The following is a 13,031-nucleotide window of genomic DNA, read 5'->3' on the forward strand; positions in this document are numbered from 1 at the left end:
AAACTACATTAATGCCATAAGGAATCCACTACTGTAGTGGGTAATAAATGCCCACCATGCATGCTAATTTAAGAAGGAATGGGGTGTAATAAACGATCCCTATGCACACCCACTCTGCATTTAATGCATCTATCCTTGATTTCTTCGCCTGAAAGATAGAAATTGATCTAATACTATTTCCAACTCCTTTGTACTAATGCTTGGTGCAGATTCTTGCTTGAATTCTAGAACTGCAATTGCTCTTTCTGCTTTTCCCAAGCTTTCATCCCAATCTAGTAGTAAGTCCTTAGTAGTGTGCATTGTATTTGAGAAGATGGAGAAGTTCTCAAAATCATCTCTTCCATATATGTTTAGCTGAAAGAATTCCTCTAACTTGACTTTCAGATTATCAGTTGTCATTTCCTCTTCCCCTAATCTTTGTGATAACAAGGATGCAATTGCATTTGATATTCCTTGCTTGATGTTATCAACAATCTTTTTCCATCGACTGGATTCCCTGATAAAGCTCTCAAACATTTCCTTATCCATGATCACTGCACTGTACCATCAAATAAAATCATAGAAATCCCCTTCACTGATAAGTCAACCATCAATCAATTCTTGCTTTGGGGTATCCATCAAACTTTGAATGTCAGCAATCACCTCTTCTTGGTAAATATGCTCATCCACCCATGATTCCTCCATGCATTGGATCCTAGAGACTACAACCAATGCCCTATTGTGCACTTGCACTAATTCGTCTGCATGTTTGAAGGCTACCTCCTGAATTCCTTTGATCCAAATCTTTGCACCCTGAGTAATCCGCTTGATTCTGTCAATATCACCTACCACTTCACTGGAAACACCTATTGGAGGGACAAATGATGGACCTTCCTCTCTTACTGGATGAGGCAAGTTATTGATGTACTGACATAAGGCCTGAATTTCTCTTTTCTTCTTTTCATACCCTTCTTCTACTTTCTTCAGCCTATCCTTCAAAGCCTGTATGGAGTCATCAAATTCTTCCAATATTTGCTCTCGGGAGGCCCGACCAAGATTTACTTCTGTAACATGATATTCATCTGGAGCAATTTGATTTTTCCCTTTGTCAACTGTGGGAGTCACAATCTGCAAGATTCTGGATCCGTATTCTCCTCTGATGAATTTAGTTTATCTTTTTGCTTTCCCTTGTTCTTCTGATCGGTTTGATCGGTCAAAAATTTCTTGTAATTCAATTTCTGGATCAACCTCCTTTTGTTGATGTAATTGAATTTGTTGCCTCAACCATTTCGGAATGGGTATACTTTGGTCCCCAGAATTACCAATTGTTCTTTCCTTTGGACCGCTTGAATGTCAATCTCCTCTTCACCTCCTGGACTATCCATTGTAACCTCAGGAGCTATAGCTTCGGCACTTGGAAGATTTATTGCAACCCTTGGAGTTTCTTCCTCTATTGGACCATCTCCATCATGAATCATTTCTCACTCTAAGATCGTAGCAAGACTTTCTTCTGTAGCAATATCTTGATCTCTCCCTCTTTCTTGCATGGATTTTTCATAAGCATTTATACTCAACCTATCATGAATTGGCCTATCCAAATTCTCTTCTTGCTCAAATCTCCTTATACTTGTCTCTACATCCTGCCTTTCAAAAGTTTCTATCTCTTGGACACTTGGAGTTTGACTTGGAGAAGAGGGAGCATCTCCGTGTTTTTGCTTCTTATTTTGAGATTCCTGGATGACTTCCTCAATCCTAGGATGCTTTTCTTGAGGTACCTCCTTCCCTTTCTTGGTTCCTACATCTTCGGATGGAGTTCCCCTTTCTTCAACAGTCCCTTCAGATATTTGTCTTGATCTTTCCTCCCTGAGTGGTCTGTGGCCAAGCAACCTATATGTGAATCCATTAGCTGGTGCAACTAATTTTTCAAGCTTACGCTCGATCCACCACTTTGTAAAATCTAAGACTAGTTTTGAAAGGGTTTCGAGATTTGTAATTTCTTTCTTCTTCCAATCAAATGGTTGAGCTGTCATTTTTGGATTGAATCCTTTTCGCATCACATTTGGGTCCTCCTCCATTTGATTAGGAACCTTGAATATGTTGCATGTTCTACTAATGTTCAATGGTAGTCTTGAATGCAATCTTTTTCTAATCTCATTCTTGTCTATTGCATTTGCCCAAAAGTCTTCAAGGTGAACCTTGTGTTGGTACTTTGACCCTCCTACTAATGAGATCTTTTTGAAAGGATCAAAATCATTCCTCTTTGGATAAAGCGAAAGGCGAAAGAAGTGGAGCTCATCTGATGATTTCTCTGCAGCTTTTAGACATGGGCATACCTCAGTTTTCCCTTCTCCTATGGAAATTGGAAACTACAATCCCAACTTCTTCTTCCCTTTCTGAATCTTGTCATAGGCAGTAAGTTTTCGAGTAAGCTCTAATAAGACCATCTTATCCGTTGGATATCTAGGAAGTTTGTATGGCTCTGTGGAGAATCCTTGAACTCGGATGTATGAAAGGGTAGGAAACTGAACGAACCAGGTGTTCTTACTATGCGCATGGAAAATATATCATTAACCATCATGTAATCATCCTTTGAATACAAATGCAATTGCGGGTAACATTCGTGGACTTTGAGGTGTTGGCTTTCGCTTCCAATTGGTCCTTTGCATCATAGTCCATCATAATTTTTCCTTTGTGCTAGCATGTAGATGACATAGGAGCTCATGTAAAATTTCCTTGTATGCTCTAGATTCATCAACTACTCATTTAGGTTATCACTTATGAGCCCAACCCAATCTATTCTGTCACCTTCCTCCATTACCTGGTCAACAAAATACCACATCCAAGATTCAAACCTATAAGAATAAGGCATGCCAAATATGCGACTCAACATCATGACCATATCACTATATTCCCTCTGCAAGTCGAGCCATACTATTTCTTTAGGAATCTTGGAATGATGTGGTCTATTATTTTTCGACCATCTTTTGTTGATTATTTCTTCACAAAAATTGATTCCAAATGTATAGATTCTCAGTGCTTGCTCTTGTGTTTTTGTGACCATCCTTGGATTTGAAGGAATTCCAAATGCTTCAAACATGGATGTCAGAGAAAAATTTGCCAGAATATTTCGTTCAGAATCTCAGATGGTTCTGTATCTAGGACTGTAATGCTTGGTACATTCCACGATTAACTCTGGATGCTGAAAAGAAGGAGGGAAACCAGCTGCAACAAAAATTCCACTTCTCACAATTTTTGTAGCCAGATGTGTTGGGTGATAGTCGTTATATCCGAGCATTCTCCGGTTAAAATCTTTCAAATCAAGGCTGCCAAGACTTGTATCTCCAATTTCTGTCCACTTTCACATGATTTTGGATTCAGGATAGAATCCTCTCCTTTCATTCTTTATCAATTGTCCTCGTGTTTCTCCTGTTCCCCTGGGCTTCTCCTGTTCCCCTGGGCTCTGCCATTTTCCTTTCTTGCAAAATAGAAAACGTACATAGATAAGACTATGCAAGGAAAGCATTAAAAGCAATAGATATGACTTGTCCATAAGACAAAGATTTTGGATTTTTGCCAAAATTTCCATACTCCTTTCAAGATTCACTTTTAACACTTCCGCGAGAAATATGAAATTCCACAACTCACTGCAAAGAAAATTCCTTTCTGATAGGATTCAAAATCTTCTGACTTGAATTCCCAAAAAACTCAACAATTTCAAAAAAATTCTCAAAAAATCTGCTTCCTTGAACTCCTCAAATCTTACTCCTATTCTCAATCTGCTCTTCAAATTTTTGTGTGAGCCTGAATGAATGAGAGGATTTCTTATAGAAATCATCCTTAAAAAAGATGCCTTTAAGGCTGCAGACCAAAATTAGGCAGCTACTTTACTTAACCATTAAGGTTTCCATTTTTTGTGCCACTTGTCGCTTTTTTCTACTTGATTCAAAAAGTTGCTATCTTTAATGCTCTTAACTTCATGATGAAGCTAAGTATTTCTATTTTGATTTTTTTTTAGTTTTATTAATTAAATATCAATTAAAAAAATCAATATTTAATTAACTTCCATTTTTAAATGAAAAATCAAATTTATTTGCAACGTTTTCTCCATTTTTATTTTTTTGATTATTATTCAAAAAAAAATCAAATTAAATATTAGTAAAACTAATATTTAATTTTATTTTTATGTAAATCCAAAAAACTTTTTTTTTTTGGAAGCAACATTGCTTTTTTCTTTTTCTCTTAGACCAATTTTTTACTCCTCAAGGAATTTCATTCAAGCTATTCTCGGCTCTATATCTCCTTAGAATCATACGCATGATATTTGGGTATTCTTTAGAAGGAGATTCATCTTATAATCATCCTCAACCGAATTCTAATTTCTTGAATCAATTTTTCACCCTATAGAATGGATTACCTGGTTAAATTCGTTTATTTTTAGCATAATTAAAATAAAGACACACGGATGAGTTGTATGAGTTGGGGTGCCATATAAAACATACAGGTGATTGTAACAATCCTCTAGCACCTCAACTTGGGAAAGGCATTGTAAATGAAAAAATGCATTTTTCGCCATTTTTAATCAGTCACAGATTAACTTTCCAAAGGAAACTTTCCTTAGCCCACCCAATTATGCACTCCACAATTTGTGGGAGCGGGGTTTTCCTGGAACGAAGGATTTCATCCTTCACATAATATTTCTTCACTATCACAAAATTGCACTCTGCAATTTTCAGGGTTGGGCCTTTTCAAAACTGGTAGATTTTCCCATATTCCTCCACTCCTACTGACTTGCGGTCCACGCTTTATGGAAAGTGAGATTCTTATGGAGTGAAGGATTTTGCAACTTTTCATGACTCCTTTAAAACTGTGCTCCATGCCTTAATAGGTCGGGGTTTTTGAGGATTGGAGGATTTTTGGTTTTTCCGTGACTTCTTCATTCTTGCGCTCTGTAGAAGAAGGAAAAAAGCTGGCAAAAAATTAAAAAAATAGAAAGGGGCCCCTTGACAAGGGTGATGGTGACTGGCGGTCACAACATCTGGCGACTCCATGAGTGAAATGTTACAAACATTTCAAGGAGAAGACTTAATCTGAACTCAAAATATCTGGTTTCTCAATCTTACATCATCAATAAGAGAGAAAACAAGCTCAAACAAGGAGAATAATCATATATTGGATCAAAAACACATTTACTCTGCAACAACCTGAGTGTGTGCAATTTATATTAATTCCATCTCAACAAGACCACTCAGAAATCCTAGGATTAATCATAACAAGTCATTGATTCCTCTTGACTTCAAAAGCATCCTGGACAATTCCCCATTGCCTGTCAAGCGTCCATAGCCCCGACGGAGTTGTCGCTGTAAAACCAACGGAGATTGCTCCACTTCCGAAAAATTATTCTTTAGAACACCTATGGAGATTTCCGTGTACCCCCAAAGCCAATCTCATTATTTCATCATTTTTCTCTTTTTTTTTTTTTTTTTTTTTTGAATTTGCATTTCATTTCTCTCTTTTCTCTTGGCTTGTAAGCAATGAAGCTTACCATGGGTTTAGGAGTTACAGTGGCGCTAAAGAAAGATTCTTAAGATTTTCACAAGTCATGACCTTTCCAAAGACACATAAATGGACTTAGAGCAATAGTTAAGAGTGTGAAATATGTGGCAACCTTAGAGTTCATGCGTCAAGACACAATGTATGATTAACCTTTCGAGTCAAGTATTTTTTCTAACCTACTGAAAATATATGAAGGATAGCTGAGATTTTAACGCTCTTCATAACAATTATCCAAGAAATGAAATAAACAAAACTCAACGAAGTCTTCAGATGAAGTAACCAAATCATGACACCACTCCACCTGCAAAAAGGAGATTCTCACAGCTATGAGCCACCTAGCAAAAGCCAAAACCAAAGAAAAAACCAAAAGAAGAAGAAAAACCAAACCACTTGAGGAAAGAAACCCAGGGAAAAAAAGAAAACAAAACAAACAAGGGAAAGAAACCTAAACTATGAAAAGCCAAAACTCCTAACCAGAAGAGGGGAGACAAACCAAAATGCCCACCTAACTGAAAAAAGGAAAAAAAACAAAAACAAAAACACACCACAAATGAAACCCTAAACTAACTATGTACAACTTAGGCTTCACAAAGAAAACCTAAGGGCAGAAATAATGCTTGAGGAATTGCCCATTGATAGGCAATTGGACTTCCTTTCCTGTTAGAGTCTTAAGCTTGAATACATTATCTCCCAAAATTTCAAAAATCTGATAAGGACCTTTCCATAGATTATCAAACTTGTCATGTCCACCTTTCTTTTCATGTGCCTTATCCCAGCGAAGTACCAGATCTAAAATTCAAAATTCTTTAACCTTTGCCATTTTGTCAAACCATCTCTTAACAACTCCTTGATGTTTAGCAAACTTTTCCAATTCTTCGTCCCTCTTCTCTTCCAAGTGCAATAATTGGGTCAAACTTGTCTGCACTCTATCTTCTCCTTCCATAAAATCTTGCATAAATCGTAGTGTTGGAATCCTCAATTGAATAGGAAAAACTGGATCTTGTCCATAGACCAAATGATATGGAGATGCCCCCAAAGAACTCTTTATTCTGATCCTATCCGCCCAAAGTGCGAATCCCAGCTGTGTATGCCAATCTCTAGGGTTATTTTCTAATAACTTCTTCATTGCACTCAATAGATTTTTTTTTGTTGATTCTGCCAATCCATTCCCTTGCGGATAATGGTTTGATGAAAAGTTTAGTGTGATCCCATAGTCAAATGCCCAGTTTGAGAACTTCAACGATCTAAATGCTGGCCCATTATCACATACAAATGCATGGGGACATCCAAACCTGGTAATGATATTTTCTTCAAGAAATTTGATAACAACCTCTATTGTACAATTTTTTAACGATTGAGCCTCAATCCATCTGGTGCAATAGTCTGTAGTAGTCAGGATATACTGGTGGTGTCTTGATGATGGTGGATTGATGGGACCGATGAAATCTAACCCCCATTTTGCAAACGATTTTACTTCAATAATAGGTTGGAATGGCATAGCAGGATTTCTTTGACGTGTCGCAGCTATCTGACATGTGTGATAAGTCTTCACGTGTTCATAAGTGTCTTTAAACAAGGTTGGCCAATAATACCCTGCTCTTGATATTTGATGAGCCATAGCCAAACCACTTCCATGACTGGTTCCATATCTACTATGAAAATGCTCAATTATGTGTCCAGCCTCTTCCTTTCCAACACATTTCAAATAAACCCCATCATGATTCTTTCTATATAGCACAAATCCTTGAAGCATAAAATTTTGACTCTTCATTCTCAATGAATGCTTTTGAACAAAGTTCAAGTGTGATGGAGACTTATGGTTCAACAAATAATGAACAATATCATCATACCACTCATCTAGGGATACTTCTTCTAACACATATACTTGTTGTACTAACCCGGGACAAGTTGTAGACAGGGTTTGGGCTAGAGCTTGTCCTTGTACTAACTTCATTGGTTGTATCTCCATGTCATATTCTTGAATAATTGCCATCCACTTTCCTCTTCTTTCTCCCAATTCATTCTGCATTAGCAAAGTGTTTACTGCTGCATCAGGAACTATTGCATAAACCTTTCTTCTTAGGATGTAATGTTAGAATTTCTTTATTGCTTTCACTAAAGCATAAGCTTGTTTTTCAACATTCGGATATCTCAATTTTGCATCTTTCATGGGTGAACTCATGAATGCAATAGGATGTCCATCCTAATCATCTGCCTTCTGGGTGATGATAGTTGCACAAGTGTGTTCTGAGGCAAAATAATATATATAACAAGGCTTGGTGTAGTCAGGACTCAACAAAACAAGAGCATCCATAATTGCTTGCTTGATTTCTTCAAATGCCTTTTTTGCTGTAGGTGTCCAATCTATCCTTGCTCCTTTCTTTAGCATGTCATTTAATGGCCTTACTATCTCTGCGAATCCAGTTATGAACTTCCTTACAAAGTTAATTTTCCCAAAGAATGACTTTAATTCTTTTTGACTAGTTGGCAATCCTATCTTTGATATTGCCTCAATGCGCTCAAGATCAATTGAGATTCCTTGTTCTGATATTACATGTCCTAACAATTTCCCTTCAGTGACAGCGAACATGCATTTCTTTGGATTCAAGGAAATCCCATATCTTCTACATCTTTGGAAGATTCTCCTCAAATCACCGATGTGATCTTCCTTGCATCGAGAGAATACTATGAGATCATCCATGTAAATGATGATGCACTTCTTTACCAAGTTTCTAAAAGCATAATCCATGGTCCTTTGAAAAGTGGCTCCTGCATTGATCAAACCGAAAGGCATTCTTCTATAAGAAAATGTACCCCACTTAGTTGTGAATGTCATCTTTAGTCTATCTTCTGCTTCTACCATCACTTGGTTATACCCAGAATAACCATCTAAAAATGACATCATTTTAGAACCATTAACAACTTGTATCACTTCATCTAATGATGGTACTAGATAATTATCCTTCTCTGAAGCTCTATTGAGATTTCTAAAATCCACACACAACCTTATCTCTCCATTCTTCTTTCTAATAGGTACAAGGTTGGCGACCCACGTTGAGTGTCGAACTGGGAATATAATCCTTGCTGAGAATAACTTCTTCACTTCTTGATGTATTAGTGGTTCTAACAATGGATTTATTGGTCTTTGCCTTTGTCTAAATGGTTTATTATTTGGCTTTAGTGGAATAGTATGTGTAATGAGAGATGTATCATATGTCTTTCGATCTTCATATCCCTAAGCTATCACGTAAGGGAATTCCTTCATAAGCTTCAATATTCCTTCATTTTCTGCGGGGGTACAAACTTTCCCAATAAATACATTCTTGACATTTTCTCTCGTTCCCAAGTTCACCTTTTCACATTCCCCTCTTTCAGTACTTTGGTACTTGAGGGAACTTAGTCTGTCGGCATCAAAAATTCTCTCTAGTTCAATCATTCCTTTTGGAATGGTATTTGTCCTTAAATTCATAATCTCATCAATTTCAAATTGAGCTTGTTGTTGTTCTCCTTCATCTATGACTTGTGCTTCAAATACCCTCAAGCTTGTCAAAAAATCAAGAATATGCTTGTCATCTTCAAACACTTGAAAATTTGTGATGTTGTCAGGAACTGATGGTACTGAAGTCAGCTCAACTGTAAATTTCTTCACACAATCCATGGCTAATGTTTCTAATGAACTTGTAGATTGAGCCAAAGAGTTTGCTACTGGATTGCTTGTTCGACTTACCCTTTTAATATTGAAAGCATCAAAGCTTTCGATTAGGTCCCAAACTCTATTGTGATACTAGCCCAATCTTTTATCATGGCATGTATATTTCTTGCATACCTGTCCAATGACTATTTATGAATCTCCACGTACATGTAGGATTTTGGCACCCTTTTGGATAGCGAGGAGCAATCCAATGACCAATGATTCATACTTAGCCACATTATTAGTATAAGGGAATTGCAACCTATGTGCTGCCAAATATGTTTCTCCAGTTGGGCTGATGAGTTCAACACCAGCTCCACTACCTTTCTTTGATTTGGATCCATCAAAGGATAGGCTCCACACTTGTTCATTTTCATATTCCATGGGTGATCTTACCTTTGAATCCTTGGATTATTTTTGATGTTCTTCTTGTCCTATTTCACCTTCTTGAATTATTTCTTACTGTGGGTCTAAAATTTTCATACAGGATGAGTTCATTCTGACCACATTTTCTGTTGTCCATGCTTGTGGAACCATTTTGGAAACTTGTGCAATTGCTTCTTTGCATAGGGTGCATGATATCTCAGAATGAAAAGCATCATGTATTCTACACCAGTTGGGTAACAACAGATTTTGAATGGATGCATCTTTTCCTAGTTCAACTTCCTACTTAATGCTTTTTAGGACAAAATTCCTAAAATTCTCAAACATTCCTTCATTCAGTGATGGTTTTGAATTATCTATAACTGGTACCTTAGTAAAAGTTGGAGTCACATCAGGACATTTCCCTTGATTGTAACCTTGCAACATTATTAAATCCTCTCCAATTTTGGGAATATATGATCCCAAAGTGGTTTCCATAAACAAGATCTTATTGTGTTCACCATACTCAGTGATCAACAACTGGAGCCTTGGAGTGCTCTCTATCCTTATCTGATTGGGAATTCCCTTCCATGGGAGCCACATGTGTGAAAAGTCCATTGCAATATAACCATTCAATTTCCTTGCTCAATCTCTACTAAGAAGCATGCCATACCCTTCAGGAATATCCACAACAGATATGTCAATACAACTTTGAACACGTGGATCAGAGGCCAATTGCATGTGAATATTATTCAACTCTCCCACGACTGGGACTTTAGTTTTATCCAATTGTGTGACTTTCTTGTTAGTCTGAAGTGGAATTAATCCCAACTTTCTACGTATGTCCAATGGCATTACATTACTTGATGTACTAGAGTCAATTAAAGAATTATGTAACATTTTTCCAAAAATTCTAATAGATACTAGGAAAGGTGCAGGTTCCTCTTTCCCTTGATAAAAAACCACTGGCTTCTGCCCTTTTGAATCAAATGTCTCATTGTTATGTATAGAATTTCTCCCATTTTGAGTTATCATGGAACTTTCCACTATAGGAGAATTATCTTTGATCATTTCTAGTGATGGATCTTTTGAAGATACTTGTCCATTTGATGTAACCTTCTTATCATCCTGAGAGTTTTGCACCATTCCAATGAAACTTGAAGGATTCTGAGAAAGCTTAGATGCATATGGTGATACATCATCTGCAACATTGTTGTTTTGCGCAAAATTGTATTGTTGGACATTTGATACCCCTCTTGGAGGATGTGATACATTTTGAGAAACAATCTTTGTGGGGGCGTCATTGAAACTTTCCAATAATGTATCTCTAGTTTTTGAAATCTTCATCAATTCATATAGTGGAAGACTCACTTTAATTTTCTTGAATTCCTCTAGTACAAAATAACTCAACCTCTTCAATTCCTCACTAGAAGGACTTCCTCTCTGTGTTTGTCCTGGATTTTCACATTGCCTTTGTTCTCCTTGTCGAGTAGAGGATTGAAGATTATTCCTTCCTTTATCACTTTGTGAAGAATTTGTCATGGGAGATTGGCCTCTATCTTCTTGAGAGCTCATGAGTTGTCGATATTCAGGGGAGTCTTTGAGAGGCTCAGGATTATTGTTCGCATTTGGATGCGGGGGAGTTGAAAAGTTATTTGGAGGAACTGATGATGTTAATGGCTCATGGTTCCTATAATTCCTCTGATATGTCTTTATTGGAGTATTACCAGATGTTTGTTGATAAGCTTGCACTTCACTTGTCCCTTCCACCAAGACACTATTGTATAGAGGAGGGAATAAAAATCCATCCTTATGTAGTGATTCATTTAGGGATACTGGTGGAGGTTGATTTTTTGGTGGGACTTGATAATGCGGCATCTCTATAGGACCATTTTCTGAAGCTTGTGGGAATTTCTGATTAGCTTGTATTGGCATGTAATCTTGAGAATTAGGAGGAGGAAACTTAAAATCATCAAAAACCAATGCTTGGTCATATCTTGGTGAGGGTACCATCTCATATCCCGTAGGAGGAGGATTCTTAGATGTGGTAGTGTTCCTCACTTCTCCCTTGAAAATATCCATTGCTCTTTGAAATTTGTGACACTATAATTCAGAATGTTGACTAGTCTCATGTAATCTACACCATCAAGATAGTGCAGCTTCTGCTAAGAAAACTTTATCAGCTGGGCGATTCTTTGATGGAGGATTATCGAATGGTGATGGTACGCCCCCATTATTTGGATTAGTGTTCCATGATCTTCTTTGATGACCTTGGTTATTATTACGATATCCTTGATTACCTTCATTGAATCCTTGGTTGTGTCCTTGATTACTATCATGATGTGGAGGGTATTCCCTTGATAACATTGATTGCTACCTTGATATGACTGATAATTCCTTTGTACATTTTGCAACTGATTATTTTGATTTCTAAGGTAAGTGACCTCAGTGGACAACTTTTTCACTTGTTCAATCAAATCTCTCATCTCATCTTTTTCTTCTTGGGTCCTTGTAAAATTTGTCGTGTTCTGGAGATAAATTGGTTGTGTGGGCATTGCCTGTGACATAGGTGCTCCAGGGTGCAACACCAACTGGGTCGGAGGGGCAGGAACTGGATTGATAGTTGGAGCATAATTCAAAGCTCCTTTATTCAATGCATTTGCATTTCCAAAATAGCTAGGTGCTCCATTCGTAGTTGCCGGTGATTGTAAACTAACTTTCTCTGCCTCAGCATATGCTTGGATCAAACTTGCAGGAGCCAGATGAGTTTTTTGAACAAACATAGATGTGAAACAGTCTAGGGCTACATAGTAGATAGGTCATGCTGCATCATCTCCTATGCGATATGGATCATGCAATCTTGAATAAGCCCTTTGAAATTTATTATTGAAAGCACCAATTGATTCATGTTCTTGTCTCCTTATCTCAATAAACTGTCTATACAATTCTGTAGGGGTGATAGGCAATCTGAACTTCTCGAGGAATGCATCCCTCAATTGTTGCCAAGTCTGTATTGAATTTGAAGGTAGGTTGATATACCAGTAAAATGCTTCCTCACCCAATGAATAAGGGAATAGTCTACATGCAACATCCTCATCTTGCATGTTTCTTTTCTGGAGGACATCCTCAAAAAATTTAATGTGTTCATCAGTAGTGCGATTCACATCATTCACAAACAATTTAGAACAAAAGTGTTCAATATTCTTTGGCATATTATTGTATGCGAAAAATGTTGCAAGGGGTGATGCATTCTACAGACGCCATTGCTAGGCCATTGCTGGAACTTGTTGTTGAATAGTTGTAGGTGAAACAACTTGTATAGGTATTTGCACAAATAACTCTTGAATTTGTGTAGCTCTTGGTGGAACTCCTCCTTGGATTGATCCTTGTGCTTGATGTTGAGGTGGTGGAGTTTGGAATATCCTTGTGAGATCAGATACACTTG

Source organism: Cupressus sempervirens, chromosome 10 (assembly GCF_028749045.1).
Source record: "Cupressus sempervirens isolate cs-2001-9-10 chromosome 10, ASM2874904v1, whole genome shotgun sequence".
NCBI lineage: Eukaryota > Viridiplantae > Streptophyta > Pinopsida > Cupressales > Cupressaceae > Cupressus > Cupressus sempervirens.